Source organism: Pseudophryne corroboree, chromosome 3 (assembly GCF_028390025.1).
Source record: "Pseudophryne corroboree isolate aPseCor3 chromosome 3, aPseCor3.hap2, whole genome shotgun sequence".
NCBI classification, from domain to species: Eukaryota; Metazoa; Chordata; class Amphibia; order Anura; family Myobatrachidae; genus Pseudophryne; species Pseudophryne corroboree.
The window spans coordinates 113,782,439-113,804,831 of NC_086446.1; the positions used below are offsets into that span (position 1 = coordinate 113,782,439).

At 41.1% G+C, this 22,393-nt stretch overlaps 64 non-coding genes and 35 pseudogenes across 64 annotated transcripts; all 99 read right to left on the reverse strand.

Annotated features, from left to right (window-relative positions):
• Window positions 1–28: 28 nt before the first annotated feature.
• Window positions 29–147, reverse strand: LOC135068599 (5S ribosomal RNA). The gene has a single exon (XR_010254793.1). It is a non-coding gene; the product is annotated as a 5S ribosomal RNA (ribosomal RNA).
• Window positions 148–254: 107 nt separating this feature from the next.
• LOC134901906 (5S ribosomal RNA) lies at window positions 255–373 on the reverse strand. The gene has a single exon (XR_010175381.1). It is a non-coding gene; the product is annotated as a 5S ribosomal RNA (ribosomal RNA).
• Window positions 374–480: 107 nt separating this feature from the next.
• On the reverse strand, window positions 481–599 carry LOC134891061 (5S ribosomal RNA; annotated as a pseudogene).
• A 107-nt stretch (window positions 600–706) lies between these two features.
• LOC135068610 (5S ribosomal RNA) lies at window positions 707–825 on the reverse strand. The gene has a single exon (XR_010254804.1). It is a non-coding gene; the product is annotated as a 5S ribosomal RNA (ribosomal RNA).
• Window positions 826–932: 107 nt separating this feature from the next.
• Window positions 933–1,051, reverse strand: LOC135059717 (5S ribosomal RNA). The gene has a single exon (XR_010246118.1). It is a non-coding gene; the product is annotated as a 5S ribosomal RNA (ribosomal RNA).
• Window positions 1,052–1,158: 107 nt separating this feature from the next.
• Window positions 1,159–1,277, reverse strand: LOC134890790 (5S ribosomal RNA; annotated as a pseudogene).
• A 107-nt stretch (window positions 1,278–1,384) lies between these two features.
• LOC135061742 (5S ribosomal RNA) lies at window positions 1,385–1,503 on the reverse strand. Its single transcript, XR_010248115.1, has one exon. It is a non-coding gene; the product is annotated as a 5S ribosomal RNA (ribosomal RNA).
• A 106-nt stretch (window positions 1,504–1,609) lies between these two features.
• On the reverse strand, window positions 1,610–1,728 carry LOC134887204 (5S ribosomal RNA; annotated as a pseudogene).
• A 107-nt stretch (window positions 1,729–1,835) lies between these two features.
• LOC135064335 (5S ribosomal RNA) lies at window positions 1,836–1,954 on the reverse strand. The gene has a single exon (XR_010250644.1). It is a non-coding gene; the product is annotated as a 5S ribosomal RNA (ribosomal RNA).
• Window positions 1,955–2,061: 107 nt separating this feature from the next.
• On the reverse strand, window positions 2,062–2,180 carry LOC134890365 (5S ribosomal RNA; annotated as a pseudogene).
• Window positions 2,181–2,287: 107 nt separating this feature from the next.
• Window positions 2,288–2,406, reverse strand: LOC134894089 (5S ribosomal RNA; annotated as a pseudogene).
• Window positions 2,407–2,513: 107 nt separating this feature from the next.
• On the reverse strand, window positions 2,514–2,632 carry LOC134887760 (5S ribosomal RNA; annotated as a pseudogene).
• A 107-nt stretch (window positions 2,633–2,739) lies between these two features.
• On the reverse strand, window positions 2,740–2,858 carry LOC134900959 (5S ribosomal RNA). The gene has a single exon (XR_010174460.1). It is a non-coding gene; the product is annotated as a 5S ribosomal RNA (ribosomal RNA).
• A 107-nt stretch (window positions 2,859–2,965) lies between these two features.
• On the reverse strand, window positions 2,966–3,084 carry LOC134886054 (5S ribosomal RNA). The gene has a single exon (XR_010170151.1). It is a non-coding gene; the product is annotated as a 5S ribosomal RNA (ribosomal RNA).
• Window positions 3,085–3,191: 107 nt separating this feature from the next.
• On the reverse strand, window positions 3,192–3,310 carry LOC134892973 (5S ribosomal RNA; annotated as a pseudogene).
• A 107-nt stretch (window positions 3,311–3,417) lies between these two features.
• Window positions 3,418–3,536, reverse strand: LOC134887761 (5S ribosomal RNA; annotated as a pseudogene).
• Window positions 3,537–3,643: 107 nt separating this feature from the next.
• On the reverse strand, window positions 3,644–3,762 carry LOC134900960 (5S ribosomal RNA). Its single transcript, XR_010174461.1, has one exon. It is a non-coding gene; the product is annotated as a 5S ribosomal RNA (ribosomal RNA).
• A 107-nt stretch (window positions 3,763–3,869) lies between these two features.
• Window positions 3,870–3,988, reverse strand: LOC134892741 (5S ribosomal RNA; annotated as a pseudogene).
• Window positions 3,989–4,095: 107 nt separating this feature from the next.
• On the reverse strand, window positions 4,096–4,214 carry LOC135068621 (5S ribosomal RNA). The gene has a single exon (XR_010254816.1). It is a non-coding gene; the product is annotated as a 5S ribosomal RNA (ribosomal RNA).
• Window positions 4,215–4,321: 107 nt separating this feature from the next.
• LOC134891044 (5S ribosomal RNA) lies at window positions 4,322–4,440 on the reverse strand (annotated as a pseudogene).
• A 107-nt stretch (window positions 4,441–4,547) lies between these two features.
• LOC135061708 (5S ribosomal RNA) lies at window positions 4,548–4,666 on the reverse strand. The gene has a single exon (XR_010248081.1). It is a non-coding gene; the product is annotated as a 5S ribosomal RNA (ribosomal RNA).
• Window positions 4,667–4,773: 107 nt separating this feature from the next.
• Window positions 4,774–4,892, reverse strand: LOC134886157 (5S ribosomal RNA). Its single transcript, XR_010170248.1, has one exon. It is a non-coding gene; the product is annotated as a 5S ribosomal RNA (ribosomal RNA).
• A 107-nt stretch (window positions 4,893–4,999) lies between these two features.
• Window positions 5,000–5,118, reverse strand: LOC135066215 (5S ribosomal RNA). The gene has a single exon (XR_010252469.1). It is a non-coding gene; the product is annotated as a 5S ribosomal RNA (ribosomal RNA).
• Window positions 5,119–5,225: 107 nt separating this feature from the next.
• Window positions 5,226–5,344, reverse strand: LOC135060611 (5S ribosomal RNA). The gene has a single exon (XR_010247004.1). It is a non-coding gene; the product is annotated as a 5S ribosomal RNA (ribosomal RNA).
• Window positions 5,345–5,451: 107 nt separating this feature from the next.
• LOC134886787 (5S ribosomal RNA) lies at window positions 5,452–5,570 on the reverse strand. The gene has a single exon (XR_010170861.1). It is a non-coding gene; the product is annotated as a 5S ribosomal RNA (ribosomal RNA).
• Window positions 5,571–5,677: 107 nt separating this feature from the next.
• LOC134888260 (5S ribosomal RNA) lies at window positions 5,678–5,796 on the reverse strand (annotated as a pseudogene).
• Window positions 5,797–5,903: 107 nt separating this feature from the next.
• Window positions 5,904–6,022, reverse strand: LOC135063634 (5S ribosomal RNA). The gene has a single exon (XR_010249960.1). It is a non-coding gene; the product is annotated as a 5S ribosomal RNA (ribosomal RNA).
• A 107-nt stretch (window positions 6,023–6,129) lies between these two features.
• Window positions 6,130–6,248, reverse strand: LOC135064425 (5S ribosomal RNA). The gene has a single exon (XR_010250731.1). It is a non-coding gene; the product is annotated as a 5S ribosomal RNA (ribosomal RNA).
• A 107-nt stretch (window positions 6,249–6,355) lies between these two features.
• LOC134901394 (5S ribosomal RNA) lies at window positions 6,356–6,474 on the reverse strand. Its single transcript, XR_010174885.1, has one exon. It is a non-coding gene; the product is annotated as a 5S ribosomal RNA (ribosomal RNA).
• Window positions 6,475–6,581: 107 nt separating this feature from the next.
• LOC134886214 (5S ribosomal RNA) lies at window positions 6,582–6,699 on the reverse strand. The gene has a single exon (XR_010170305.1). It is a non-coding gene; the product is annotated as a 5S ribosomal RNA (ribosomal RNA).
• Window positions 6,700–6,806: 107 nt separating this feature from the next.
• On the reverse strand, window positions 6,807–6,925 carry LOC134890204 (5S ribosomal RNA; annotated as a pseudogene).
• Window positions 6,926–7,032: 107 nt separating this feature from the next.
• Window positions 7,033–7,151, reverse strand: LOC134892975 (5S ribosomal RNA; annotated as a pseudogene).
• A 107-nt stretch (window positions 7,152–7,258) lies between these two features.
• Window positions 7,259–7,377, reverse strand: LOC134887762 (5S ribosomal RNA; annotated as a pseudogene).
• A 107-nt stretch (window positions 7,378–7,484) lies between these two features.
• On the reverse strand, window positions 7,485–7,603 carry LOC134900961 (5S ribosomal RNA). Its single transcript, XR_010174462.1, has one exon. It is a non-coding gene; the product is annotated as a 5S ribosomal RNA (ribosomal RNA).
• A 107-nt stretch (window positions 7,604–7,710) lies between these two features.
• Window positions 7,711–7,829, reverse strand: LOC134886055 (5S ribosomal RNA). Its single transcript, XR_010170152.1, has one exon. It is a non-coding gene; the product is annotated as a 5S ribosomal RNA (ribosomal RNA).
• A 107-nt stretch (window positions 7,830–7,936) lies between these two features.
• Window positions 7,937–8,055, reverse strand: LOC134894359 (5S ribosomal RNA; annotated as a pseudogene).
• Window positions 8,056–8,162: 107 nt separating this feature from the next.
• LOC134887763 (5S ribosomal RNA) lies at window positions 8,163–8,281 on the reverse strand (annotated as a pseudogene).
• Window positions 8,282–8,388: 107 nt separating this feature from the next.
• On the reverse strand, window positions 8,389–8,507 carry LOC135065946 (5S ribosomal RNA). Its single transcript, XR_010252211.1, has one exon. It is a non-coding gene; the product is annotated as a 5S ribosomal RNA (ribosomal RNA).
• A 107-nt stretch (window positions 8,508–8,614) lies between these two features.
• On the reverse strand, window positions 8,615–8,733 carry LOC134892743 (5S ribosomal RNA; annotated as a pseudogene).
• Window positions 8,734–8,840: 107 nt separating this feature from the next.
• On the reverse strand, window positions 8,841–8,959 carry LOC135068632 (5S ribosomal RNA). Its single transcript, XR_010254828.1, has one exon. It is a non-coding gene; the product is annotated as a 5S ribosomal RNA (ribosomal RNA).
• Window positions 8,960–9,066: 107 nt separating this feature from the next.
• LOC134891045 (5S ribosomal RNA) lies at window positions 9,067–9,185 on the reverse strand (annotated as a pseudogene).
• A 107-nt stretch (window positions 9,186–9,292) lies between these two features.
• On the reverse strand, window positions 9,293–9,411 carry LOC135061704 (5S ribosomal RNA). Its single transcript, XR_010248077.1, has one exon. It is a non-coding gene; the product is annotated as a 5S ribosomal RNA (ribosomal RNA).
• Window positions 9,412–9,518: 107 nt separating this feature from the next.
• On the reverse strand, window positions 9,519–9,637 carry LOC134886158 (5S ribosomal RNA). The gene has a single exon (XR_010170249.1). It is a non-coding gene; the product is annotated as a 5S ribosomal RNA (ribosomal RNA).
• Window positions 9,638–9,744: 107 nt separating this feature from the next.
• On the reverse strand, window positions 9,745–9,863 carry LOC135064426 (5S ribosomal RNA). The gene has a single exon (XR_010250732.1). It is a non-coding gene; the product is annotated as a 5S ribosomal RNA (ribosomal RNA).
• Window positions 9,864–9,970: 107 nt separating this feature from the next.
• On the reverse strand, window positions 9,971–10,089 carry LOC135060612 (5S ribosomal RNA). Its single transcript, XR_010247005.1, has one exon. It is a non-coding gene; the product is annotated as a 5S ribosomal RNA (ribosomal RNA).
• Window positions 10,090–10,196: 107 nt separating this feature from the next.
• On the reverse strand, window positions 10,197–10,315 carry LOC134886789 (5S ribosomal RNA). Its single transcript, XR_010170863.1, has one exon. It is a non-coding gene; the product is annotated as a 5S ribosomal RNA (ribosomal RNA).
• A 107-nt stretch (window positions 10,316–10,422) lies between these two features.
• Window positions 10,423–10,541, reverse strand: LOC134888261 (5S ribosomal RNA; annotated as a pseudogene).
• A 107-nt stretch (window positions 10,542–10,648) lies between these two features.
• Window positions 10,649–10,767, reverse strand: LOC134892399 (5S ribosomal RNA; annotated as a pseudogene).
• A 107-nt stretch (window positions 10,768–10,874) lies between these two features.
• On the reverse strand, window positions 10,875–10,993 carry LOC135068645 (5S ribosomal RNA). The gene has a single exon (XR_010254840.1). It is a non-coding gene; the product is annotated as a 5S ribosomal RNA (ribosomal RNA).
• A 107-nt stretch (window positions 10,994–11,100) lies between these two features.
• Window positions 11,101–11,219, reverse strand: LOC135063635 (5S ribosomal RNA). Its single transcript, XR_010249961.1, has one exon. It is a non-coding gene; the product is annotated as a 5S ribosomal RNA (ribosomal RNA).
• Window positions 11,220–11,326: 107 nt separating this feature from the next.
• On the reverse strand, window positions 11,327–11,445 carry LOC135064427 (5S ribosomal RNA). Its single transcript, XR_010250733.1, has one exon. It is a non-coding gene; the product is annotated as a 5S ribosomal RNA (ribosomal RNA).
• A 107-nt stretch (window positions 11,446–11,552) lies between these two features.
• On the reverse strand, window positions 11,553–11,671 carry LOC134901395 (5S ribosomal RNA). The gene has a single exon (XR_010174886.1). It is a non-coding gene; the product is annotated as a 5S ribosomal RNA (ribosomal RNA).
• A 107-nt stretch (window positions 11,672–11,778) lies between these two features.
• On the reverse strand, window positions 11,779–11,896 carry LOC134886215 (5S ribosomal RNA). The gene has a single exon (XR_010170306.1). It is a non-coding gene; the product is annotated as a 5S ribosomal RNA (ribosomal RNA).
• Window positions 11,897–12,003: 107 nt separating this feature from the next.
• On the reverse strand, window positions 12,004–12,122 carry LOC134892022 (5S ribosomal RNA; annotated as a pseudogene).
• Window positions 12,123–12,229: 107 nt separating this feature from the next.
• On the reverse strand, window positions 12,230–12,348 carry LOC134892053 (5S ribosomal RNA; annotated as a pseudogene).
• A 107-nt stretch (window positions 12,349–12,455) lies between these two features.
• LOC135060558 (5S ribosomal RNA) lies at window positions 12,456–12,574 on the reverse strand. Its single transcript, XR_010246951.1, has one exon. It is a non-coding gene; the product is annotated as a 5S ribosomal RNA (ribosomal RNA).
• Window positions 12,575–12,681: 107 nt separating this feature from the next.
• On the reverse strand, window positions 12,682–12,800 carry LOC134892744 (5S ribosomal RNA; annotated as a pseudogene).
• Window positions 12,801–12,907: 107 nt separating this feature from the next.
• LOC135068656 (5S ribosomal RNA) lies at window positions 12,908–13,026 on the reverse strand. Its single transcript, XR_010254851.1, has one exon. It is a non-coding gene; the product is annotated as a 5S ribosomal RNA (ribosomal RNA).
• Window positions 13,027–13,133: 107 nt separating this feature from the next.
• Window positions 13,134–13,252, reverse strand: LOC134891047 (5S ribosomal RNA; annotated as a pseudogene).
• A 107-nt stretch (window positions 13,253–13,359) lies between these two features.
• LOC135061705 (5S ribosomal RNA) lies at window positions 13,360–13,478 on the reverse strand. Its single transcript, XR_010248078.1, has one exon. It is a non-coding gene; the product is annotated as a 5S ribosomal RNA (ribosomal RNA).
• A 107-nt stretch (window positions 13,479–13,585) lies between these two features.
• Window positions 13,586–13,704, reverse strand: LOC134886159 (5S ribosomal RNA). The gene has a single exon (XR_010170250.1). It is a non-coding gene; the product is annotated as a 5S ribosomal RNA (ribosomal RNA).
• Window positions 13,705–13,811: 107 nt separating this feature from the next.
• Window positions 13,812–13,930, reverse strand: LOC135064428 (5S ribosomal RNA). Its single transcript, XR_010250734.1, has one exon. It is a non-coding gene; the product is annotated as a 5S ribosomal RNA (ribosomal RNA).
• A 107-nt stretch (window positions 13,931–14,037) lies between these two features.
• On the reverse strand, window positions 14,038–14,156 carry LOC135060613 (5S ribosomal RNA). Its single transcript, XR_010247006.1, has one exon. It is a non-coding gene; the product is annotated as a 5S ribosomal RNA (ribosomal RNA).
• Window positions 14,157–14,263: 107 nt separating this feature from the next.
• On the reverse strand, window positions 14,264–14,382 carry LOC134886790 (5S ribosomal RNA). Its single transcript, XR_010170864.1, has one exon. It is a non-coding gene; the product is annotated as a 5S ribosomal RNA (ribosomal RNA).
• A 107-nt stretch (window positions 14,383–14,489) lies between these two features.
• Window positions 14,490–14,608, reverse strand: LOC134888262 (5S ribosomal RNA; annotated as a pseudogene).
• Window positions 14,609–14,715: 107 nt separating this feature from the next.
• LOC134892400 (5S ribosomal RNA) lies at window positions 14,716–14,834 on the reverse strand (annotated as a pseudogene).
• Window positions 14,835–14,941: 107 nt separating this feature from the next.
• On the reverse strand, window positions 14,942–15,060 carry LOC135068667 (5S ribosomal RNA). The gene has a single exon (XR_010254862.1). It is a non-coding gene; the product is annotated as a 5S ribosomal RNA (ribosomal RNA).
• Window positions 15,061–15,167: 107 nt separating this feature from the next.
• LOC135063636 (5S ribosomal RNA) lies at window positions 15,168–15,286 on the reverse strand. Its single transcript, XR_010249962.1, has one exon. It is a non-coding gene; the product is annotated as a 5S ribosomal RNA (ribosomal RNA).
• A 114-nt stretch (window positions 15,287–15,400) lies between these two features.
• Window positions 15,401–15,519, reverse strand: LOC135064429 (5S ribosomal RNA). The gene has a single exon (XR_010250735.1). It is a non-coding gene; the product is annotated as a 5S ribosomal RNA (ribosomal RNA).
• A 107-nt stretch (window positions 15,520–15,626) lies between these two features.
• Window positions 15,627–15,745, reverse strand: LOC134901396 (5S ribosomal RNA). Its single transcript, XR_010174888.1, has one exon. It is a non-coding gene; the product is annotated as a 5S ribosomal RNA (ribosomal RNA).
• A 107-nt stretch (window positions 15,746–15,852) lies between these two features.
• LOC134886216 (5S ribosomal RNA) lies at window positions 15,853–15,970 on the reverse strand. The gene has a single exon (XR_010170307.1). It is a non-coding gene; the product is annotated as a 5S ribosomal RNA (ribosomal RNA).
• Window positions 15,971–16,077: 107 nt separating this feature from the next.
• LOC134892023 (5S ribosomal RNA) lies at window positions 16,078–16,196 on the reverse strand (annotated as a pseudogene).
• Window positions 16,197–16,303: 107 nt separating this feature from the next.
• Window positions 16,304–16,422, reverse strand: LOC134892054 (5S ribosomal RNA; annotated as a pseudogene).
• A 107-nt stretch (window positions 16,423–16,529) lies between these two features.
• On the reverse strand, window positions 16,530–16,648 carry LOC135060559 (5S ribosomal RNA). Its single transcript, XR_010246952.1, has one exon. It is a non-coding gene; the product is annotated as a 5S ribosomal RNA (ribosomal RNA).
• A 107-nt stretch (window positions 16,649–16,755) lies between these two features.
• Window positions 16,756–16,874, reverse strand: LOC135063638 (5S ribosomal RNA). The gene has a single exon (XR_010249964.1). It is a non-coding gene; the product is annotated as a 5S ribosomal RNA (ribosomal RNA).
• Window positions 16,875–16,981: 107 nt separating this feature from the next.
• On the reverse strand, window positions 16,982–17,100 carry LOC135064430 (5S ribosomal RNA). The gene has a single exon (XR_010250736.1). It is a non-coding gene; the product is annotated as a 5S ribosomal RNA (ribosomal RNA).
• A 107-nt stretch (window positions 17,101–17,207) lies between these two features.
• LOC134901398 (5S ribosomal RNA) lies at window positions 17,208–17,326 on the reverse strand. The gene has a single exon (XR_010174890.1). It is a non-coding gene; the product is annotated as a 5S ribosomal RNA (ribosomal RNA).
• Window positions 17,327–17,433: 107 nt separating this feature from the next.
• On the reverse strand, window positions 17,434–17,551 carry LOC134886217 (5S ribosomal RNA). Its single transcript, XR_010170308.1, has one exon. It is a non-coding gene; the product is annotated as a 5S ribosomal RNA (ribosomal RNA).
• Window positions 17,552–17,658: 107 nt separating this feature from the next.
• LOC134892024 (5S ribosomal RNA) lies at window positions 17,659–17,777 on the reverse strand (annotated as a pseudogene).
• A 107-nt stretch (window positions 17,778–17,884) lies between these two features.
• LOC134892055 (5S ribosomal RNA) lies at window positions 17,885–18,003 on the reverse strand (annotated as a pseudogene).
• A 107-nt stretch (window positions 18,004–18,110) lies between these two features.
• On the reverse strand, window positions 18,111–18,229 carry LOC135060560 (5S ribosomal RNA). Its single transcript, XR_010246953.1, has one exon. It is a non-coding gene; the product is annotated as a 5S ribosomal RNA (ribosomal RNA).
• A 107-nt stretch (window positions 18,230–18,336) lies between these two features.
• LOC135066083 (5S ribosomal RNA) lies at window positions 18,337–18,455 on the reverse strand. Its single transcript, XR_010252342.1, has one exon. It is a non-coding gene; the product is annotated as a 5S ribosomal RNA (ribosomal RNA).
• A 107-nt stretch (window positions 18,456–18,562) lies between these two features.
• Window positions 18,563–18,681, reverse strand: LOC135062957 (5S ribosomal RNA). Its single transcript, XR_010249298.1, has one exon. It is a non-coding gene; the product is annotated as a 5S ribosomal RNA (ribosomal RNA).
• A 107-nt stretch (window positions 18,682–18,788) lies between these two features.
• LOC134886160 (5S ribosomal RNA) lies at window positions 18,789–18,907 on the reverse strand. Its single transcript, XR_010170251.1, has one exon. It is a non-coding gene; the product is annotated as a 5S ribosomal RNA (ribosomal RNA).
• A 107-nt stretch (window positions 18,908–19,014) lies between these two features.
• LOC134901399 (5S ribosomal RNA) lies at window positions 19,015–19,133 on the reverse strand. The gene has a single exon (XR_010174891.1). It is a non-coding gene; the product is annotated as a 5S ribosomal RNA (ribosomal RNA).
• Window positions 19,134–19,240: 107 nt separating this feature from the next.
• On the reverse strand, window positions 19,241–19,359 carry LOC134890134 (5S ribosomal RNA; annotated as a pseudogene).
• A 100-nt stretch (window positions 19,360–19,459) lies between these two features.
• Window positions 19,460–19,578, reverse strand: LOC134901400 (5S ribosomal RNA). Its single transcript, XR_010174892.1, has one exon. It is a non-coding gene; the product is annotated as a 5S ribosomal RNA (ribosomal RNA).
• A 107-nt stretch (window positions 19,579–19,685) lies between these two features.
• Window positions 19,686–19,804, reverse strand: LOC134895113 (5S ribosomal RNA; annotated as a pseudogene).
• A 107-nt stretch (window positions 19,805–19,911) lies between these two features.
• LOC134887129 (5S ribosomal RNA) lies at window positions 19,912–20,030 on the reverse strand (annotated as a pseudogene).
• A 107-nt stretch (window positions 20,031–20,137) lies between these two features.
• On the reverse strand, window positions 20,138–20,256 carry LOC135060868 (5S ribosomal RNA). Its single transcript, XR_010247262.1, has one exon. It is a non-coding gene; the product is annotated as a 5S ribosomal RNA (ribosomal RNA).
• Window positions 20,257–20,363: 107 nt separating this feature from the next.
• LOC135068679 (5S ribosomal RNA) lies at window positions 20,364–20,482 on the reverse strand. Its single transcript, XR_010254873.1, has one exon. It is a non-coding gene; the product is annotated as a 5S ribosomal RNA (ribosomal RNA).
• Window positions 20,483–20,589: 107 nt separating this feature from the next.
• Window positions 20,590–20,708, reverse strand: LOC135068690 (5S ribosomal RNA). The gene has a single exon (XR_010254884.1). It is a non-coding gene; the product is annotated as a 5S ribosomal RNA (ribosomal RNA).
• A 107-nt stretch (window positions 20,709–20,815) lies between these two features.
• LOC135062591 (5S ribosomal RNA) lies at window positions 20,816–20,934 on the reverse strand. The gene has a single exon (XR_010248941.1). It is a non-coding gene; the product is annotated as a 5S ribosomal RNA (ribosomal RNA).
• A 107-nt stretch (window positions 20,935–21,041) lies between these two features.
• On the reverse strand, window positions 21,042–21,159 carry LOC134894244 (5S ribosomal RNA; annotated as a pseudogene).
• Window positions 21,160–21,266: 107 nt separating this feature from the next.
• Window positions 21,267–21,384, reverse strand: LOC134890071 (5S ribosomal RNA; annotated as a pseudogene).
• A 107-nt stretch (window positions 21,385–21,491) lies between these two features.
• Window positions 21,492–21,610, reverse strand: LOC134886812 (5S ribosomal RNA). Its single transcript, XR_010170885.1, has one exon. It is a non-coding gene; the product is annotated as a 5S ribosomal RNA (ribosomal RNA).
• Window positions 21,611–21,717: 107 nt separating this feature from the next.
• LOC135068702 (5S ribosomal RNA) lies at window positions 21,718–21,836 on the reverse strand. Its single transcript, XR_010254895.1, has one exon. It is a non-coding gene; the product is annotated as a 5S ribosomal RNA (ribosomal RNA).
• Window positions 21,837–21,943: 107 nt separating this feature from the next.
• On the reverse strand, window positions 21,944–22,062 carry LOC135068713 (5S ribosomal RNA). The gene has a single exon (XR_010254906.1). It is a non-coding gene; the product is annotated as a 5S ribosomal RNA (ribosomal RNA).
• Window positions 22,063–22,169: 107 nt separating this feature from the next.
• Window positions 22,170–22,288, reverse strand: LOC134885075 (5S ribosomal RNA). Its single transcript, XR_010169200.1, has one exon. It is a non-coding gene; the product is annotated as a 5S ribosomal RNA (ribosomal RNA).
• Between the last annotated feature and the right edge of the window lie 105 nt (window positions 22,289–22,393).

Consider the following 22,393-nt stretch of genomic DNA (forward strand, 5'->3'; position numbering starts at 1 on the left):
CAACAGAACGGTGTTGGCAGTATAAAAATATCTACAGCACCTTGTATTCCCAGGTGGTCTCCCATCCAAGTACTAACCAGGCCCAACACTGCTTAGCTTCCAAGATCAGATGAGATTGGGCGTATCCAGTGTGGTGTGGCTGTAGATGAGCTTTGTGGTTTCTGTTAGAACTTTTCTACTTCTAACTACTGGTTCATAAATGAAAACATTTGAAAATGGAATGCATCAACAGAACGGTGTTGGCAGTATAAAAATATCTACAGCACCTTGTATTCCCAGGTGGTCTCCCAACCAAGTACTAACCAGGCCCAACACTGCTTAGCTTCCAAGATCAGATGAGATTGGGCGTATCCAGTGTGGTGTGGCTGTAGATGAGCTTTGTGGTTTCTGTTAGAACTTTTCTACTTCTAACTACTGGTTCATAAATGATTACGTTTGAAAATGGAATGCATCAACAGAACGGTGTTGGCAGTATAAAAATATCTACAGCACCTTGTATTCCCAGGTGGTCTCCAATCCAAGTACTAACCAGGCCGAACACTGCTTAGCTTCCAAGATCAGATGAGATTGGGCGTATCCAGTGTGGTGTGGCTGTAGATGAGCTTTGTGGTTTCTGTTTGAACTTTTCTACTTCTAACTACTGGTTCATAAATGAATACGTTTGAAAATGGAATGCATCAACAGAACGGTGTTGGTAGTATAAAAATATCTACAGCACCTTGTATTCCCAGGTGGTCTCCCATCCAAGTACTAACCAGGCCCAACACTGCTTAGCTTCCAAGATCAGATGAGATTGGGCGTATCCAGTGTGGTGTGGCTGTAGATGAGCTCTGTGGTTTCTGTTAGAACTTTTCTACTTCTAACTACTGGTTCATAAATGAAAACGTTTGAAAATGGAATGCATCAACAGAACGGTGTTGGCAGTATAAAAATATCTACAGCACCTTGTATTCCCAGGTGGTCTCCCATCCAAGTACTAACCAGGCCCAACACTGCTTAGCTTCCAAGATCAGATGAGATTGGGCGTATCCAGTGTGGTGTTGCTGTAGATGAACTTTCTGGTTTCTGTTAGAACTTTTCTACTTCTAACTACTGGTTCATAAATGAATACGTTTTAAAATGGAATGCATCAACAGAACGGTGTTGACAGTATAAAAATATCTACAGCACCTTGTATTCCCAGGTGGCCTCTCATCCAAGTACTAACCAGGCCCAACACTGCTTAGTTTCCAAGATCAGATGAGATTGGGCGTATCCAGTGTGGTGTGGCTGTAGATGAGCTTTGTGGTTTCTGTTAGAACTTTTCTACTTCTAACTACTGGTTCATAAATGAATACGTTTGAAAATGGAATGCATCAACAGAACGGTGTTGGCAGTATAAAAATATCTACAGCACCTTGTATTCCCAGGTGGTCTCCCATCCAAGTACTAACCAGGCCCAACACTGATTAGCTTCCAAGATCAGATGAGATTGGGCGTATCCAGTGTGGTGTGGCTGTAGATAAGCTTTGTGGTTTCTGTTAGAACTTTTCTACTTCTAACTACTGGTTCATAAATGAAAACGTTTGAAAATGGAATGCATCAACAGAACGGTGTTGGCAGTATAAAATATCTACAGCACCTTGTATTCCCAGGTGGTCTCCCATCCAAGTACTAACCAGGCCCAACACTGCTAAGCTTCCAAGATCAGATGAGATTGGGCGTATCCACTGTGGTGTGGCTGTAGATGAGCTTAGTGGTTTCTGTTAGAACTTTTCTACTTCTAACTACTGGTTCATAAATGAATACGTTTTAAAATGGAATGCATCAACAGAACGGTGTTGGCAGTATAAAAATAGCTACAGCACCTTGTATTCCCAGGTGGTCTCCCATCCAAGTACTAACCAGGCCCAACACTGCTTAGCTTCCAAGATCAGATGAGATTGGGCGTATCCAGTGTGGTGTGGCTGCAGATGAGCTTTGTGGTTTCTGTTAGAACTTTTCTACTTCTAACTACTGGTTCATAAATGAATACGTTTGAAAATGGAATGCATCAACAGAACGGTGTTGGCAGTATAAAAATATCTACAGCACCTTGTATTCCCAGGTAGTCTCCCATCCAAGTACTAACCAGCCCCAACACTGCTTAGCTTCCAAGATCAGATGAGATTGGGCGTATCCAGTGTGGTGTTGCTGTAGATGAACTTTCTGGTTTCTGTTAGAACTTTTCTACTTCTAACTACTGGTTCATAAATGAAAACGTTTGAAAATGGAATGCATCAACAGACCGGTGTTGGCAGTATAAAAATATCTACAGCACCTTGTATTCCCAGGTGGTCTCATATCCAAGTACTAACCAGGCCCAAAACTGCTTAGCTTCCAAGATCAGATGAGATTGGGCGTATCCAATGTGGTGTGGCTGTAGATGAGCTTTGTGGTTTCTGTTTGAACTTTTCTACTTCTAACTACTGGTTCATAAATGAATACATTTGAAAATGGAATGCATCAACAGAACGGTGTTGGCAGTATAAAAATATCTACAGCACCTTGTATTCCCATGTGGTCTCCCATCCAAGTACTAACCAGGCCCAACACTGCTTAGCTAACAAGATCAGATGAGATTGGGCGTATCCAGTGTGGTGTTGCTGTAGATGAATTTTCTGGTTTCTGTTAGAACTTTTCTACTTCTAACTACTGGTTCATAAATGAATACTTTTTAAAATGGAATGCATCAACAGAATGGTGTTGGTAGTATAAAAATATCTACAGCACCTTGTATTCCCAGGGGGTCTCCCATCCAAGTACTAACCAGGCCCAACACTGCTTAGCTTCCAAGATCAGATGAGATTGGGCGTATCCAGTGTGGTGTGGCTGTAGATGAGCTTTATGGTTTCTGTTAGAACTTTTCTACTTCTAACAACTGGTTCATAAATGAATACGTTTGAAAATGGAATGCATCAACAGAACGGTGTTGGCAGTATAAAAATATCTACAGCACCTTGTATTCCCAGGTGGTCTCCCATCCAAGTACTAACCAGCCCCAACACTGCTTAGCTTCCAAGATCAGATGAGATTGGGCGTATCCAGTGTGGTGTTGCTGTAGATGAACTTTCTGGTTTCTGTTAGAACTTTTCTACTTCTAACTACTGGTTCATAAATGAAAACGTTTGAAAATGGAATGCATCAACAGACCGGTGTTGGCAGTATAAAAATATCTACAGCACCTTGTATTCCCAGGTGGTCTCATATCCAAGTACTAACCAGGCCCAAAACTGCTTAGCTTCCAAGATCAGATGAGATTGGGCGTATCCAGTGTGGTGTGGCTGTAGATGAGCTTTGTGGTTTCTGTTTGAACTTTTCTACTTCTAACTACTGGTTCATAAATGAATACATTTGAAAATGGAATGCATCAACAGAACGGTGTTGGCAGTATAAAAATATCTACAGCACCTTGTATTCCCATGTGGTCTCCCATCCAAGTACTAACCAGGCCCAACACTGCTTAGCTAACAAGATCAGATGAGATTGGGCGTATCCAGTGTGGTGTTGCTGTAGATGAACTTTCTGGTTTCTGAAAGAACTTTTCTACTTCTAACTACTGGTTCATAAATGAATACTTTTTAAAATGGAATGCATCAACAGAATGGTGTTGGTAGTATAAAAATATCTACAGCACCTTGTATTCCCAGGGGGTCTCCCATCCAAGTACTAACCAGGCCCAACACTGCTTAGCTTCCAAGATCAGATGAGATTGGGCGTATCCAGTGTGGTGTGGCTGTAGATGAGCTTTATGGTTTCTGTTAGAACTTTTCTACTTCTAACAACTGGTTCATAAATGAATACGTTTGAAAATGGAATGCATCAACAGAACGGTGTTGGCAGTATAAAAATATCTACAGTACCTTGTATTCCCAGGTGGTCTCCCATCCAAGTACTGACCAGGCCCAACACTGCTTAGCTTCCAAGATCAGATGAGATTTGGCGTATCCAGTGTGCTGTGGCTGTAGATGAGCTTTGTTTTTTCTGTTTGAACTTTTCTACTTCTAACTACTGGTTCATAAATGAATACGTTTGAAAATGGAATGCATCAACAGAACGGTGTTGGCAGTATAAAAATATCTACAGCACCTTGTATTCCCAGGTGGTCTCCCATCCAAGTACTAACCAGGCCCAACACTGCTTAGCTTCCAAGATCAGATGAGATTGGGCGTATCCAGTGTGGTGTGGCTGTAGATGAGCTTTGTGGTTTCTGTTAGAACTTTTCTACTTCTAACTACTGGTTCATAAATGAATACGTTTGAAAATGGAATGCATCAACAGAACGGTGTTGGCAGTATAAAAATATCTACAGCACCTTGTATTACCGGGTAGTCTCCCATCCAAGTACTAACCAGGCCCAACACTGCTTAGCTTCCAAGATCAGATGAGATTGGGCGTATCCAGTGTGGTGTTGCTGTAGATGAACTTTTTGGTTTCTGTTAGAACTTTTCTACTTCTAACTACTGGTTCATAAATGAATACGTTTGAAAATGGAATGCATCAACAGAACGGTGTTGGCAGTATAAAAATATCTACAGCACCTTGTATTCCCAGGTAGTCTCCCATCCAAGTACTAACCAGGCCCAACACTGCTTAGCTTCCAAGATCAGATGAGATTGGGCGTATCCAGTGTGGTGTGGCTGTAGATGAGCTTTGTGGTTTCTGTTTGAACTTTTCTACTTCTAACTACTGGTTCATAAATGAATACATTTGAAAATTGAATGCATCAACAGAACGGTGTTGGCAGTATAAAAATATCTACAGCACCTTGTATTCCCCGGTGGTCTCCCATCCAAGTACTAAGCAGGCCCAACACTGCTTAGCTTCCAAGATCAGATGAGATTGGGCGTATCCAGTGTGGTCTTGCTGTAGATGAACTTTTTGGTTTCTGTTAGAACTTTTCTACTTCTAACTACTGGTTCATTAATGAATACGTTTTAAAATGGAATGCATCAACAGAATGGTGTTGGCAGTATAAAAATATCTACAGCACCTTGTATTCCCATGTGGTCTCCCATCCAAGTACTAACCAGGCCCAACACTGCTTAGCTTCCAAGATCAGATGAGATTGGGCATATCCAGTGTGGTGTGGCTGTAGAATAGCTTTATGGTTTCTGTTAGTACTTTTCTACTTCTAACTACTGGTTCATAAATGAATACGTTTGAAAATGGAATGCATCAACAGAACGGTGTTGATAGTATAAAAATATCTACAGCACCTTGTATTCCCAGGTGGTCTCCCATCCAAGTACTAACCAGGCCCAACACTGCTTAGCTTCCAAGATCAGATGAGATTGGGCGTATACAGTGTGGTGTGGCTATAGATGAGCTTTATGGTTTCTGTTTGAACTTTTCTACTTCTAACTACTGGTTCATAAATGAATACATTTGAAAATGGAATGCATCAACAGAACTGTGTTGGCAGTATAAAAATATCTACAGCACCTTGTATTCCCAGGTGGTCTCCCATCCAAGTACTAACCAGGCCCAACACTGCTTAGCTAACAAGATCAGATGAGATTGGGCGTATCCAGTGTGGTGTTGCTGTAGATGAACTTTCTGGTTTCTGTTAGAACTTTTCTACTTCTAACTACTGGTTCATAAATGAATACTTTTTAAAATGGAATGCATCAACATAATGGTGTTGGTAGTATAAAAATATCTACAGCACCTTGTATTCCCAGGTGGTCTCCCATCCAATTACTAACCAGGCCCAACACTGCTTAGCTTCCAAGATCAGAAGAGATTGAGCGTATCCAGTGTGGTGTGGCTGTAGATGAGCTTTATGGTTTCTGTTGGAACTTTTCTACTTCTAACAACTGGTTCATAAATGAATACGTTTGAAAATGGAATGCATCAACAGAACGGAGTTGGCAGTATAACAATATCTACAGCACCTTATATTCCCAGGTGGTCTCCCATCCAAGTACTAACCAGGCCCAACACTGCTTAGCTTCCAAGATCAGATGAGATTGGGCGTATCCAGTGTGGTGTTGCTGTAGATGAACTTTCTGGTTTCTGTTAGAACTTTTCTACTTCTAACTACTGGTTCATTAATGAATACGTTTTAAAATGGAATGCATCAACAGAATGGTGTTGGCAGTATAAAAATATCTACAGCACCTTGTATTCCCAGGTGGTCTCCCATCCAAGTACTAACCAGGCCCAACACTGCTTAGCTTCCAAGATCAGATGAGATTGGGCATATCCAGTGTGGTGTGGCTGTAGAATAGCTTTATGGTTTCTGTTAGTACTTTTCTACTTCTAACTACTGGTTCATAAATGAATACGTTTGAAAATGGAATGCATCAACAGAACGGTGTTGATAGTATAAAAATATCTACAGCACCTTGTATTCCCAGGTGGTCTCCCATCCAAGTACTAACCAGGCCCAACACTGCTTAGCTTCCAAGATCAGATGAGATTGGGCGTATACAGTGTGGTGTGGCTGTAGATGAGCTTTATGGTTTCTGTTAGAACTTTTCTACTTCTAACTACTGGTTCATAAATGAATACGTTTGAAAATGGAATGCATCAACAGAACGGTGTTGGTAGTATAAAAATATCTACAGCACCTTGTATTCCCAGGTGGTCTCCCATCCAAGTACTAACCAGGCCCAACACTGCTTAGCTTCCAAGATCAGATGAGATTGGGATATCCAGTGTGGTGTGGCTGTAGATGAGCTTTGTGGTTTCTGTTTGAACTTTTCTACTTCTAACTACTGGTTCATAAATGAATACATTTGAAAATGGAATGCATCAACAGAACGGTGTTGGCAGTATAAAAATATCTACAGCACCTTGTATTCCCAGGTAGTCTCCCATCCAAGTACTAACCTGCCCCAACACTGCTTAGCTTCCAAGATCAGATGAGATTGGGCGTATCCAGTGTGGTGTTGCTGTAGATGAACTTTCTGGTTTCTGTTAGAACTTTTCTACTTCTAACTACTGGTTCATAAATGAAAACGTTTGAAAATGGAATGCATCAACAGACCGGTGTTGGCAGTATAAAAATATCTACAGCACCTTGTATTCCCAGGTGGTCTCATATCCAAGTACTAACCAGGCCCAAAACTGCTTAGCTTCCAAGATCAGATGAGATTGGGCGTATCCAGTGTGGTGTGGCTGTAGATGAGCTTTGTGGTTTCTGTTTGAACTTTTCTACTTCTAACTACTGGTTCATAAATGAATACATTTGAAAATGGAATGCATCAACAGAACGGTGTTGGCAGTATAAAAATATCTACAGCACCTTGTATTCCCATGTGGTCTCCCATCCAAGTACTAACCAGGCCCAACACTGCTTAGCTAACAAGATCAGATGAGATTGGGCGTATCCAGTGTGGTGTTGCTGTAGATGAACTTTCTGGTTTCTGTTAGAACTTTTCTACTTCTAACTACTGGTTCATAAATGAATACTTTTTAAAATGGAATGCATCAACAGAATGGTGTTGGTAGTATAAAAATATCTACAGCACCTTGTATTCCCAGGGGGTCTCCCATCCAAGTACTAACCAGGCCCAACACTGCTTAGCTTCCAAGATCAGATGAGATTGGGCGTATCCAGTGTGGTGTGGCTGTAGATGAGCTTTATGGTTTCTGTTAGAACTTTTCTACTTCTAACAACTGGTTCATAAATGAATACGTTTGAAAATGGAATGCATCAACAGAACGGTGTTGGCAGTATAAAAATATCTACAGCACCTTGTATTCCCAGGTGGTCTCCCATCCAAGTACTAACCAGCCCCAACACTGCTTAGCTTCCAAGATCAGATGAGATTGGGCGTATCCAGTGTGGTGTTGCTGTAGATGAACTTTCTGGTTTCTGTTAGAACTTTTCTACTTCTAACTACTGGTTCATAAATGAAAACGTTTGAAAATGGAATGCATCAACAGACCGGTGTTGGCAGTATAAAAATATCTACAGCACCTTGTATTCCCTGGTGGTCTCATATCCAAGTACTAACCAGGCCCAAAACTGCTTAGCTTCCAAGATCAGATGAGATTGGGCGTATCCAGTGTGGTGTGGCTGTAGATGAGCTTTGTGGTTTCTGTTTGAACTTTTCTACTTCTAACTACTGGTTCATAAATGAATACATTTGAAAATGGAATGCATCAACAGAACGGTGTTGGCAGTATAAAAATATCTACAGCACCTTGTATTCCCATGTGGTCTCCCATCCAAGTACTAACCAGGCCCAACACTGCTTAGCTAACAAGATCAGATGAGATTGGGCGTATCCAGTGTGGTGTTGCTGTAGATGAACTTTCTGGTTTCTGAAAGAACTTTTCTACTTCTAACTACTGGTTCATAAATGAATACTTTTTAAAATGGAATGCATCAACAGAATGGTGTTGGTAGTATAAAAATATCTACAGCACCTTGTATTCCCAGGGGGTCTCCCATCCAAGAACTAACCAGGCCCAACACTGCTTAGCTTCCAAGATCAGATGAGATTGGGCGTATCCAGTGTGGTGTGGCTGTAGATGAGCTTTATGGTTTCTGTTAGAACTTTTCTACTTCTAACAACTGGTTCATAAATGAATACGTTTGAAAATGGAATGCATCAACAGAACGGTGTTGGCAGTATAAAAATATCTACAGTACCTTGTATTCCCAGGTGGTCTCCCATCCAAGTACTGACCAGGCCCAACACTGCTTAGCTTCCAAGATCAGATGAGATTTGGCGTATCCAGTGTGCTGTGGCTGTAGATGAGCTTTGTTTTTTCTGTTTGAACTTTTCTACTTCTAACTACTGGTTCATAAATGAATACGTTTGAAAATGGAATGCATCAACAGAACGGTGTTGGCAGTATAAAAATATCTACAGCACCTTGTATTCCCAGGTGGTCTCCCATCCAAGTACTAACCAGGCCCAACACTGCTTAGCTTCCAAGATCAGATGAGATTGGGCGTATCCAGTGTGGTGTGGCTGTAGATGAGCTTTGTGGTTTCTGTTAGAACTTTTCTACTTCTAACTACTGGTTCATAAATGAATACGTTTGAAAATGGAATGCATCAACAGAACGGTGTTGGCAGTATAAAAATATCTACAGCACCTTGTATTACCGGGTAGTCTCCCATCCAAGTACTAACCAGGCCCAACACTGCTTAGCTTCCAAGATCAGATGAGATTGGGCGTATCCAGTGTGGTGTTGCTGTAGATGAACTTTTTGGTTTCTGTTAGAACTTTTCTACTTCTAACTACTGGTTCATAAATGAATACGTTTGAAAATGGAATGCATCAACAGAACGGTGTTGGCAGTATAAAAATATCTACAGCACCTTGTATTCCCAGGTAGTCTCCCATCCAAGTACTAACCAGGCCCAACACTGCTTAGCTTCCAAGATCAGATGAGATTGGGCGTATCCAGTGTGGTGTGGCTGTAGATGAGCTTTGTGGTTTCTGTTTGAACTTTTCTACTTCTAACTACTGGTTCATAAATGAATACATTTGAAAATTGAATGCATCAACAGAACGGTGTTGGCAGTATAAAAATATCTACAGCACCTTGTATTCCCCGGTGGTCTCCCATCCAAGTACTAAGCAGGCCCAACACTGCTTAGCTTCCAAGATCAGATGAGATTGGGCGTATCCAGTGTGGTCTTGCTGTAGATGAACTTTTTGGTTTCTGTTAGAACTTTTCTACTTCTAACTACTGGTTCATTAATGAATACGTTTTAAAATGGAATGCATCAACAGAATGGTGTTGGCAGTATAAAAATATCTACAGCACCTTGTATTCCCAGGTGGTCTCCCATCCAAGTACTAACCAGGCCCAACACTGCTTAGCTTCCAAGATCAGATGAGATTGGGCATATCCAGTGTGGTGTGGCTGTAGAATAGCTTTATGGTTTCTGTTAGTACTTTTCTACTTCTAACTACTGGTTCATAAATGAATACGTTTGAAAATGGAATGCATCAACAGAACGGTGTTGATAGTATAAAAATATCTACAGCACCTTGTATTCCCAGGTGGTCTCCCATCCAAGTACTAACCAGGCCCAACACTGCTTAGCTTCCAAGATCAGATGAGATTGGGCGTATACAGTGTGGTGTGGCTATAGATGAGCTTTATGGTTTCTGTTTGAACTTTTCTACTTCTAACTACTGGTTCATAAATGAATACATTTGAAAATGGAATGCATCAACAGAACTGTGTTGGCAGTATAAAAATATCTACAGCACCTTGTATTCCCAGGTGGTCTCCCATCCAAGTACTAACCAGGCCCAACACTGCTTAGCTAACAAGATCAGATGAGATTGGGCGTATCCAGTGTGGTGTTGCTGTAGATGAACTTTCTGGTTTCTGTTAGAACTTTTCTACTTCTAACTACTGGTTCATAAATGAATACTTTTTAAAATGGAATGCATCAACATAATGGTGTTGGTAGTATAAAAATATCTACAGCACCTTGTATTCCCAGGTGGTCTCCCATCCAATTACTAACCAGGCCCAACACTGCTTAGCTTCCAAGATCAGAAGAGATTGAGCGTATCCAGTGTGGTGTGGCTGTAGATGAGCTTTATGGTTTCTGTTGGAACTTTTCTACTTCTAACAACTGGTTCATAAATGAATACGTTTGAAAATGGAATGCATCAACAGAACGGAGTTGGCAGTATAACAATATCTACAGTACCTTGTATTCCCAGGTGGTCTCCCATCCAAGTACTGACCAGGCCCAACACTGCTTAGCTTCCAAGATCAGATCAGATTTGGCGTATCCAGTGTGGTGTGGCTGTAGATGAGCTTTGTGGTTTCTGTTTGAACTTTTCTACTTCTAACTACTGGTTCATAAATGAATACGTTTGAAAATGGAATGCATCAACAGAACGGTGTTGGCAGTATAAAAATATCTACAGCACCTTGTATTCCCAGGTGGTCTCCCATCCAAGTACTAACCAGGCCCAACACTGCTTAGCTTCCAAGATCAGATGAGATTGGGCGTATCCAGTGTGGTGTGGCTGTAGATGAGCTTTGTGGTTTCTGTTAGAACTTTTCTACTTCTAACTACTGGTTCATAAATGAAAACGTTTGAAAATGGATTGCATCAACAGAACGGTGTTGGCAGTATAAAAATATCTACAGCACCTTATATTCCCAGGTGGTCTCCCATCCAAGTACTAACCAGGCCCAACACTGCTTAGCTTCCAAGATCAGATGAGATTGGGCGTATCCAGTGTGGTGTTGCTGTAGATGAACTTTCTGGTTTCTGTTAGAACTTTTCTACTTCTAACTACTGGTTCATTAATGAATACGTTTTAAAATGGAATGCATCAACAGAATGGTGTTGGCAGTATAAAAATATCTACAGCACCTTGTATTCCCAGGTGGTCTCCCATCCAAGTACTAACCAGGCCCAACACTGCTTAGCTTCCAAGATCAGATGAGATTGGGCATATCCAGTGTGGTGTGGCTGTAGAATAGCTTTATGGTTTCTGTTAGTACTTTTCTACTTCTAACTACTGGTTCATAAATGAATACGTTTGAAAATGGAATGCATCAACAGAACGGTGTTGATAGTATAAAAATATCTACAGCACCTTGTATTCCCAGGTGGTCTCCCATCCAAGTACTAACCAGGCCCAACACTGCTTAGCTTCCAAGATCAGATGAGATTGGGCGTATACAGTGTGGTGTGGCTGTAGATGAGCTTTATGGTTTCTGTTAGAACTTTTCTACTTCTAACTACTGGTTCATAAATGAATACGTTTGAAAATGGAATGCATCAACAGAACGGTGTTGGTAGTATAAAAATATCTACAGCACCTTGTATTCCCAGGTGGTCTCCCATCCAAGTACTAACCAGGCCCAACACTGCTTAGCTTCCAAGATCAGATGAGATTGGGATATCCAGTGTGGTGTGGCTGTAGATGAGCTTTGTGGTTTCTGTTTGAACTTTTCTACTTCTAACTACTGGTTCATAAATGAATACATTTGAAAATGGAATGCATCAACAGAACTGTGTTGGCAGTATAAAAATATCTACAGCACCTTGTATTCCCAGGTGGTCTCCCATCCAAGTACTAACCCTGCCCAACACTGCTTAGCTAACAAGATCAGATGAGATTGGGCGTATCCAGTGTGGTGTTGCTGTAGATGAACTTTCTGGTTTCTGTTAGAACTTTTCTACTTCTAACTACTGGCTCATAAATGAATACTTTTTAAAATGGAATGCATCAACAGAATGGTGTTGGTAGTATAAAAATATCTACAGCACCTTGTATTCCCAGGTGGTCTCCCATCCAAGTACTGACCAGGCCCAACACTGCTTAGCTTCCAAGATCAGATCAGATTTAGCGTATCCAGTGTGGTTTGGCTGTAGATGAGCTTTGTGGTTTCTGTTTGAACTTTTCTACTTCTAACTACTGGTTCATAAATGAATACGTTTGAAAATGGAATGCATCAACAGAACGGTGTTGGCAGTATAAAAATAGCTACAGCACCTTGTATTCCCAGGTGGTCTCCCATCCAAGTACTAACCAGGCCCAACACTGCTTAGCTTCCAAGATCAGATGAGATTGGGCGTATCCAGTGTGGTGTGGCTGTAGATGAGCTTTATGGTTTCTGTTAGAACTTTTCTACTTCTAACAACTGGTTCATAAATGAATACGTTTGAAAATGGAATGCATCAACAGAACGGTGTTGGCAGTATAAAAATATCTACAGTACCTTGTATTCCCAGGTGGTCTCCCATCCAAGTACTGACCAGGCCCAACACTGCTTAGCTTCCAAGATCAGATGAGATTTGGCGTATCCAGTGTGCTGTGGCTGTAGATGAGCTTTGTTTTTTCTGTTTGAACTTTTCTACTTCTAACTACTGGTTCATAAATGAATACGTTTGAAAATGGAATGCATCAACAGAACGGTGTTGGCAGTATAAAAATATCTACAGCACCTTGTATTCCCAGGTGGTCTCCCATCCAAGTACTAACCAGGCCCAACACTGCTTAGCTTCCAAGATCAGATGAGATTGGGCGTATCCAGTGTGGTGTGGCTGTAGATGAGCTTTGTGGTTTCTGTTAGAACTTTTCTACTTCTAACTACTGGTTCATAAATGAATACGTTTGAAAATGGAATGCATCAACAGAACGGTGTTGGCAGTATAAAAATATCTACAGCACCTTGTATTACCGGGTAGTCTCCCATCCAAGTACTAACCAGGCCCAACACTGCTTAGCTTCCAAGATCAGATGAGATTGGGCGTATCCAGTGTGGTGTTGCTGTAGATGAACTTTTTGGTTTCTGTTAGAACTTTTCTACTTCTAACTACTGGTTCATAAATGAATACGTTTGAAAATGGAATGCATCAACAGAACGGTGTTGGCAGTATAAAAATATCTACAGCACCTTGTATTCCCAGGTAGTCTCCCATCCAAGTACTAACCAGGCCCAACACTGCTTAGCTTCCAAGATCAGATGAGATTGGGCGTATCCAGTGTGGTGTGGCTGTAGATGAGCTTTGTGGTTTCTGTTTGAACTTTTCTACTTCTAACTACTGGTTCATAAATGAATACATTTGAAAATTGAATGCATCAACAGAACGGTGTTGGCAGTATAAAAATATCTACAGCACCTTGTATTCCCCGGTGGTCTCCCATCCAAGTACTAAGCAGGCCCAACACTGCTTAGCTTCCAAGATCAGATGAGATTGGGCGTATCCAGTGTGGTCTTGCTGTAGATGAACTTTTTGGTTTCTGTTAGAACTTTTCTACTTCTAACTACTGGTTCATTAATGAATACGTTTTAAAATGGAATGCATCAACAGAATGGTGTTGGCAGTATAAAAATATCTACAGCACCTTGTATTCCCAGGTGGTCTCCCATCCAAGTACTAACCAGGCCCAACACTGCTTAGCTTCCAAGATCAGATGAGATTGGGCATATCCAGTGTGGTGTGGCTGTAGAATAGCTTTATGGTTTCTGTTAGTACTTTTCTACTTCTAACTACTGGTTCATAAATGAATACGTTTGAAAATGGAATGCATCAACAGAACGGTGTTGATAGTATAAAAATATCTACAGCACCTTGTATTCCCAGGTGGTCTCCCATCCAAGTACTAACCAGGCCCAACACTGCTTAGCTTCCAAGATCAGATGAGATTGGGCGTATACAGTGTGGTGTGGCTATAGATGAGCTTTATGGTTTCTGTTTGAACTTTTCTACTTCTAACTACTGGTTCATAAATGAATACATTTGAAAATGGAATGCATCAACAGAACTGTGTTGGCAGTATAAAAATATCTACAGCACCTTGTATTCCCAGGTGGTCTCCCATCCAAGTACTAACCAGGCCCAACACTGCTTAGCTAACAAGATCAGATGAGATTGGGCGTATCCAGTGTGGTGTTGCTGTAGATGAACTTTCTGGTTTCTGTTAGAACTTTTCTACTTCTAACTACTGGTTCATAAATGAATACTTTTTAAAATGGAATGCATCAACATAATGGTGTTGGTAGTATAAAAATATCTACAGCACCTTGTATTCCCAGGTGGTCTCCCATCCAATTACTAACCAGGCCCAACACTGCTTAGCTTCCAAGATCAGAAGAGATTGAGCGTATCCAGTGTGGTGTGGCTGTAGATGAGCTTTATGGTTTCTGTTGGAACTTTTCTACTTCTAACAACTGGTTCATAAATGAATACGTTTGAAAATGGAATGCATCAACAGAACGGAGTTGGCAGTATAACAATATCTACAGTACCTTGTATTCCCAGGTGGTCTCCCATCCAAGTACTGACCAGGCCCAACACTGCTTAGCTTCCAAGATCAGATCAGATTTGGCGTATCCAGTGTGGTGTGGCTGTAGATGAGCTTTGTGGTTTCTGTTTGAACTTTTCTACTTCTAACTACTGGTTCATAAATGAATACGTTTGAAAATGGAATGCATCAACAGAACGGTGTTGGCAGTATAAAAATATCTACAGCACCTTGTATTCCCAGGTGGTCTCCCATCCAAGTACTAACCAGGCCCAACACTGCTTAGCTTCCAAGATCAGATGAGATTGGGCGTATCCAGTGTGGTGTGGCTGTAGATGAGCTTTGTGGTTTCTGTTAGAACTTTTCTACTTCTAACTACTGGTTCATAAATGAAAACGTTTGAAAATGGATTGCATCAACAGAACGGTGTTGGCAGTATAAAAATATCTACAGCACCTTATATTCCCAGGTGGTCTCCCATCCAAGTACTAACCAGGCCCAACACTGCTTAGCTTCCAAGATCAGATGAGATTGGGCGTATCCAGTGTGGTGTTGCTGTAGATGAACTTTCTGGTTTCTGTTTTCTGTTAGAACTTTTCTACTTCTAACTACTGGTTCATTAATGAATACGTTTTAAAATGGAATGCATCAACAGAATGGTGTTGGCAGTATAAAAATATCTACAGCACCTTGTATTCCCAGGTGGTCTCCCATCCAAGTACTAACCAGGCCCAACACTGCTTAGCTTCCAAGATCAGATGAGATTGGGCATATCCAGTGTGGTGTGGCTGTAGAATAGCTTTATGGTTTCTGTTAGTACTTTTCTACTTCTAACTACTGGTTCATAAATGAATACGTTTGAAAATGGAATGCATCAACAGAACGGTGTTGATAGTATAAAAATATCTACAGCACCTTGTATTCCCAGGTGGTCTCCCATCCAAGTACTAACCAGGCCCAACACTGCTTAGCTTCCAAGATCAGATGAGATTGGGCGTATACAGTGTGGTGTGGCTGTAGATGAGCTTTATGGTTTCTGTTAGAACTTTTCTACTTCTAACTACTGGTTCATAAATGAATACGTTTGAAAATGGAATGCATCAACAGAACGGTGTTGGTAGTATAAAAATATCTACAGCACCTTGTATTCCCAGGTGGTCTCCCATCCAAGTACTAACCAGGCCCAACACTGCTTAGCTTCCAAGATCAGATGAGATTGGGATATCCAGTGTGGTGTGGCTGTAGATGAGCTTTGTGGTTTCTGTTTGAACTTTTCTACTTCTAACTACTGGTTCATAAATGAATACATTTGAAAATGGAATGCATCAACAGAACTGTGTTGGCAGTATAAAAATATCTACAGCACCTTGTATTCCCAGGTGGTCTCCCATCCAAGTACTAACCCTGCCCAACACTGCTTAGCTAACAAGATCAGATGAGATTGGGCGTATCCAGTGTGGTGTTGCTGTAGATGAACTTTCTGGTTTCTGTTAGAACTTTTCTACTTCTAACTACTGGCTCATAAATGAATACTTTTTAAAATGGAATGCATCAACAGAATGGTGTTGGTAGTATAAAAATATCTACAGCACCTTGTATTCCCAGGTGGTCTCCCATCCAAGTACTGACCAGGCCCAACACTGCTTAGCTTCCAAGATCAGATCAGATTTAGCGTATCCAGTGTGGTTTGGCTGTAGATGAGCTTTGTGGTTTCTGTTTGAACTTTTCTACTTCTAACTACTGGTTCATAAATGAATACGTTTGAAAATGGAATGCATCAACAGAACGGTGTTGGCAGTATAAAAATAGCTACAGCACCTTGTATTCCCAGGTGGTCTCCCATCCAAGTACTAACCAGGCCCAACACTGCTTAGCTTCCAAGATCAGATGAGATTGGGCGTATCCAGTGTGGTGTGGCTGTAGATGAGCTTTGTGGTTTCTGTTAGAACTTTTCTACTTCTAACTACTGGTTCATAAATGAAAACGTTTGAAAATGGATTGCATCAACAGAACGGTGTTGGCAGTATAAAAATATCTACAGCACCTTATATTCCCAGGTGGTCTCCCATCCAAGTACTAACCAGGCCCAACACTGCTTAGCTTCCAAGATCAGATGAGATTGGGCGTATCCAGTGTGGTGTTGCTGTAGATGAACTTTCTGGTTTCTGTTAGAACTTTTCTACTTCTAACTACTGGTTCATTAATGAATACGTTTTAAAATGGAATGCATCAACAGAATGGTGTTGGCAGTATAAAAATATCTACAGCACCTTGTATTCCCAGGTGGTCTCCCATCCAAGTACTAACCAGGCCCAACACTGCTTAGCTTCCAAGATCAGATGAGATTGGGCATATCCAGTGTGGTGTGGCTGTAGAATAGCTTTATGGTTTCTGTTAGTACTTTTCTACTTCTAACTACTGGTTCATAAATGAATACGTTTGAAAATGGAATGCATCAACAGAACGGTGTTGATAGTATAAAAATATCTACAGCACCTTGTATTCCCAGGTGGTCTCCCATCCAAGTACTAACCAGGCCCAACACTGCTTAGCTTCCAAGATCAGATGAGATTGGGCGTATACAGTGTGGTGTGGCTGTAGATGAGCTTTATGGTTTCTGTTAGAACTTTTCTACTTCTAACTACTGGTTCATAAATGAATACGTTTGAAAATGGAATGCATCAACAGAACGGTGTTGGTAGTATAAAAATATCTACAGCACCTTGTATTCCCAGGTGGTCTCCCATCCAAGTACTAACCAGGCCCAACACTGCTTAGCTTCCAAGATCAGATGAGATTGGGATATCCAGTGTGGTGTGGCTGTAGATGAGCTTTGTGGTTTCTGTTTGAACTTTTCTACTTCTAACTACTGGTTCATAAATGAATACATTTGAAAATGGAATGCATCAACAGAACTGTGTTGGCAGTATAAAAATATCTACAGCACCTTGTATTCCCAGGTGGTCTCCCATCCAAGTACTAACCCTGCCCAACACTGCTTAGCTAACAAGATCAGATGAGATTGGGCGTATCCAGTGTGGTGTTGCTGTAGATGAACTTTCTGGTTTCTGTTAGAACTTTTCTACTTCTAACTACTGGCTCATAAATGAATACTTTTTAAAATGGAATGCATCAACAGAATGGTGTTGGTAGTATAAAAATATCTACAGCACCTTGTATTCCCAGGTGGTCTCCCATCCAAGTACTGACCAGGCCCAACACTGCTTAGCTTCCAAGATCAGATCAGATTTAGCGTATCCAGTGTGGTTTGGCTGTAGATGAGCTTTGTGGTTTCTGTTTGAACTTTTCTACTTCTAACTACTGGTTCATAAATGAATACGTTTGAAAATGGAATGCATCAACAGAACGGTGTTGGCAGTATAAAAATAGCTACAGCACCTTGTATTCCCAGGTGGTCTCCCATCCAAGTACTAACCAGGCCCAACACTGCTTAGCTTCCAAGATCAGATGAGATTGGGCGTATCCAGTGTGGTGTGGCTGTAGATGAGCTTTGTGGTTTCTGTTAGAACTTTTCTACTTCTAACTACTGGTTCATAAATGAAAACGTTTGAAAATGGAATGCATCAACAGAACGGTGTTGGCAGTATAAAAATATCTACAGCACCTTGTATTCCCAGGAGGTCTCCCATCCAAGTACTAACCAGGCCCAACACTGCTTAGCTTCCAAGATCAGATGAGATTGGGCGTATCCAGTGTGCTGTGGCTGTAGATGAGCTTTGTGGTTTCTGTTAGAACTTTTCTACTTCTAACTACTGGTTCATAAATTAATACGTTTGAAAATGGAATGCATCAACAGAACGGTGTTGGCAGTATAAAAAGATCTACAGCACCTTGTATTCCCAGGTGGTCTCCCATCCAAGTACTAACCAGGCCCAACATTGCTTAGCTTCCAAGATCAGATGAGATTGGGCGTTTCCAGTATGGTGTGGCTGTAGATGAGCTTTGTTGTTTCTGTTTGAACTTTTCTACTTCTAACTACTGGTTCATAAATGAATACATTTGAAAATTGAATGCATCAACAGAACGGTCTTGGCAGTATAAAAATATCTACAGCACCTTGTATTCCCCGGTGGTCTCCCATCCAAGTACTAAGCAGGCCCAACACTGCTTAGCTTCCAAGATCAGATGAGATTGGGCGTATCCAGTGTGGTCTTGCTGTAGATGAACTTTCTGGTTTCTGTTAGAACTTTTCTACTTCTAACTACTGGTTCATTAATGAATACGTTTTAAAATGGAATGCATCAACAGAACGGTGTTGGTAGTATAAAAATATCTACAGCACCTTGTATTCCCAGGTGGTCTCCCATCCAAGTACTAACCAGGCCCAACACTGCTTAGCTTCCAAGATCAGATGAGATTGGGCGTATACAGTGTGGTGTGGCTGTAGATGAGCTTTATGGTTTCTGTTAGAACTTTTCTACTTCTAACTACTGGTACATAAATGAAGACGTTTGAAAATGGAATGCATCAACAGAACGGTGTTGGCAGTATAAAAATATCTACAGCACCTTGTATTCCCAGGTGGTCTCCCATCCAAGTACTAACCAGGCCCAACACTGCTTAGCTTCCAAGATCAGATGAGATTTGGCGTATCCAGTGTGCTGTGGCTGCAGATGAGCTTTGTGGTTTCTGTTAGAACTTTTCTACTTCTGGTTCATAAATGAATACGTTTGAAAATGGAATGCATCAACAGAACGGTGTTGGCAGTATAAAAATATCTACAGCACCTTGTATTCCCAGGTGGTCTCCCATCCAAGTACTAACCAGGCCCAACACTGCTTAGCTTCCAAGATCAGATGAGATTGGGCGTATACAGTGTGGTGTGGCTGTAGATGAGCTTTGCTGTTTCTGTTTGAACTTTTCTACTTCTAACTACTGGTTCATAAATGAATACATTTGAAAATTGAATGCATCAACAGAACGGTCTTGGTAGTATAAAAATATCTACAGCACCTTGTATTCCCCGGTGGTCTCCCATCCAAGTACTAAGCAGGCCCAATACTGCTTAGCTTCCAAGATCAGATGAGATTGGGCGTATCCAGTGTTGTCTTGCTGTAGATGAACTTTCTGGTTTCTGTTAGAACTTTTCTACTTCTAACTACTGGTTCATTAATGAATACGTTTTAAAATGGAATGCATCAACAGAATGGTGTTGGCAGTATAAAAATATCTACAGCACCTTGTATTCCCAGGTGGTCTCCCATCCAAGTACTAACCAGGCTCAACACTGCTTAGCTTCCAAGATCAGATGAGATTGGGCATATCCAGTGTGGTGTGGCTGTAGAATAGCTTTACGGTTTCTGTTAGTACTTTTCTACTTCTAACTACTGGTTCATAAATGAATACGTTTGAAAATGGAATGCATCAACAGAACGGTGTTGGTAGTATAAAAATATCTACAGCACCTTGTATTCCCAGGTGGTCTCCCATCCAAGTACTAACCAGGCCCAACACTGCTTAGCTTCCAAGATCAGATGAGATTGGGCGTATACAATGTGGTGTGGCTGTAGATAAGCTTTATGGTTTCTGTTAGAACTTTTCTACTTCTAACTACTGGTTCATAAATGAAGACGTTTGAAAATGGAATGCATCAACAGAACGGTGTTGGCAGTATAAAAATATCTACAGCACCTTGTATTCCCAGGTGGTCTCCCATCCAAGTACTAACCAGGCCCAACACTGCTTAGCTTCCAAGATCAGATGAGATTGGGCGTATCCAGTGTGGTGTGGCTGTAGATGAGCTTTGTGGTTTCTGTTAGAACTTTTCTACTTCTAACTACTGGTTCATAAATGAATACGTTTGAAAATGGAATGCATCAACAGAACGGTGTTGGTAGTATAAAAATATCTACAGCACCTTGTATTCCCAGGTGGTCTCCCATCCAAGTACTAACCAGGCCCAACACTGCTTAGCTTCCAAGATCAGATGAGATTGGGCGTATCCAGTGTGGTGTGGCTGTAGATGAGCTTTATGGTTTCTGTTAGAACTTTTCTACTTCTAACTACTGGTTCATAAATGAATACGTTTGAAAATGGAATGCATCAACAGAACGGTGTTGGTAGTATAAAAATATCTACAGCACCTTGTATTCCCAGGTGGTCTCCCATCCAAGTACTAACCAGGCCCAACACTGCTTAGCATCCAAGATCAGATGAGATTGGGCGTATCCAGTGTGGTGTGGCTGTAGATGAGCTTTATGGTTTCTGTTAGAACTTTTCTACTTCTAACTACTGGTTCATAAATGAATACGTTTGAAAATGGAATGCATCAACAGAACGGTGTTGGCAGTATAAAAATATCTACAGCACCTTGTATTCCCATGTGGTCTCCCATCCAAGTACTAACAAGCCCAACACTGCTTAGCTAACAAGATCAGATGAGATTGGGCGTATCCAGTGTAGTGTTGCTGTAGATGAACTTTCTGGTTTCTGTTAGAACTTTTCTACTTCTAACTACTGGTTCATAAATGAATACTTTTTAAAATGGAATGCATCAACAGAATGGTGTTGGTAGTATAAAAATATCTACAGCACCTTGTATTCCCAGGGGGTCTCCCATCCAAGTACTAACAAGCCCAACACTGCTTAGCTAACAAGATCAGATGAGATTGGGCGTATCCAGTGTGGTGTGGCTGTAGATGAGCTTTATGGTTTCTGTTAGTACTTTTCTACTTCTAACAACTGGTTCATAAATGAATACGTTTGAAAATGGAATGCATCAACAGAACGGTGTTGGCAGTATAAAAATATCTACAGTACCTTGTATTCCCAGGTGGTCTCCCATCCAAGTACTGACCAGGCCCAACACTGCTTAGCTTCCAAGATCAGATGAGATTTGGCGTATCCAGTGTGGTGTGGCTGTAGATGAGCTTTGTGGTTTCTGTTTGAACTTTTCTACTTCTAACTACTGGTTCATAAATGAATACGTTTGAAAATGGAATGCATCAACAGAACGGTGTTGGCAGTATAAAAATATCTACAGCACCTTGTATTCCCAGGTGGTCTCCCATCCAAGTACTAACCAGGCCCAACACTGCTTAGCTTCCAAGATCAGATGAGATTGGGCGTATCCAGTGTGGTGTGGCTGTAGATGAGCTTTGTGGTTTCTGTTAGAACTTTTCTACTTCTAACTACTGGTTCATAAATGAAAACGTTTGAAAATGGAATGCATCAACAGAACGGTGTTGGCAGTATAAAAATATCTACAGCACCTTGTATTCCCAGGTGGTCTCCCATCCAAGTACTAACCAGGCCCAACACTGCTTAGCTTCCAAGATCAGATGAGATTGGGCGTATCCAGTGTGGTGTGGCTGTAGATGAGCTTTGTAGTTTATGTTTGAACTTTTCTACTTCTAACTACTGGTTCATAAATGAATACATTTGAAAATTGAATGCATCAACAGAACGGTGTTGGCAGTATAAAAATATCTACAGCACCTTGTATTCCCCGGTGGTCTCCCATCCAAGTACTAAGCAGGCCCAACACTGCTTAGCTTCCAAGATCAGATGAGATTGGGCGCATCCAGTGTGGTCTTGCTGTAGATGAACTTTCTGGTTTCTGTTAGAACTTTTCTACTTCTAACTACTGGTTCATAAATGAATACGTTTGAAAATGGAATGCATCAACAGAACGGTGTTGGCAGTATAAA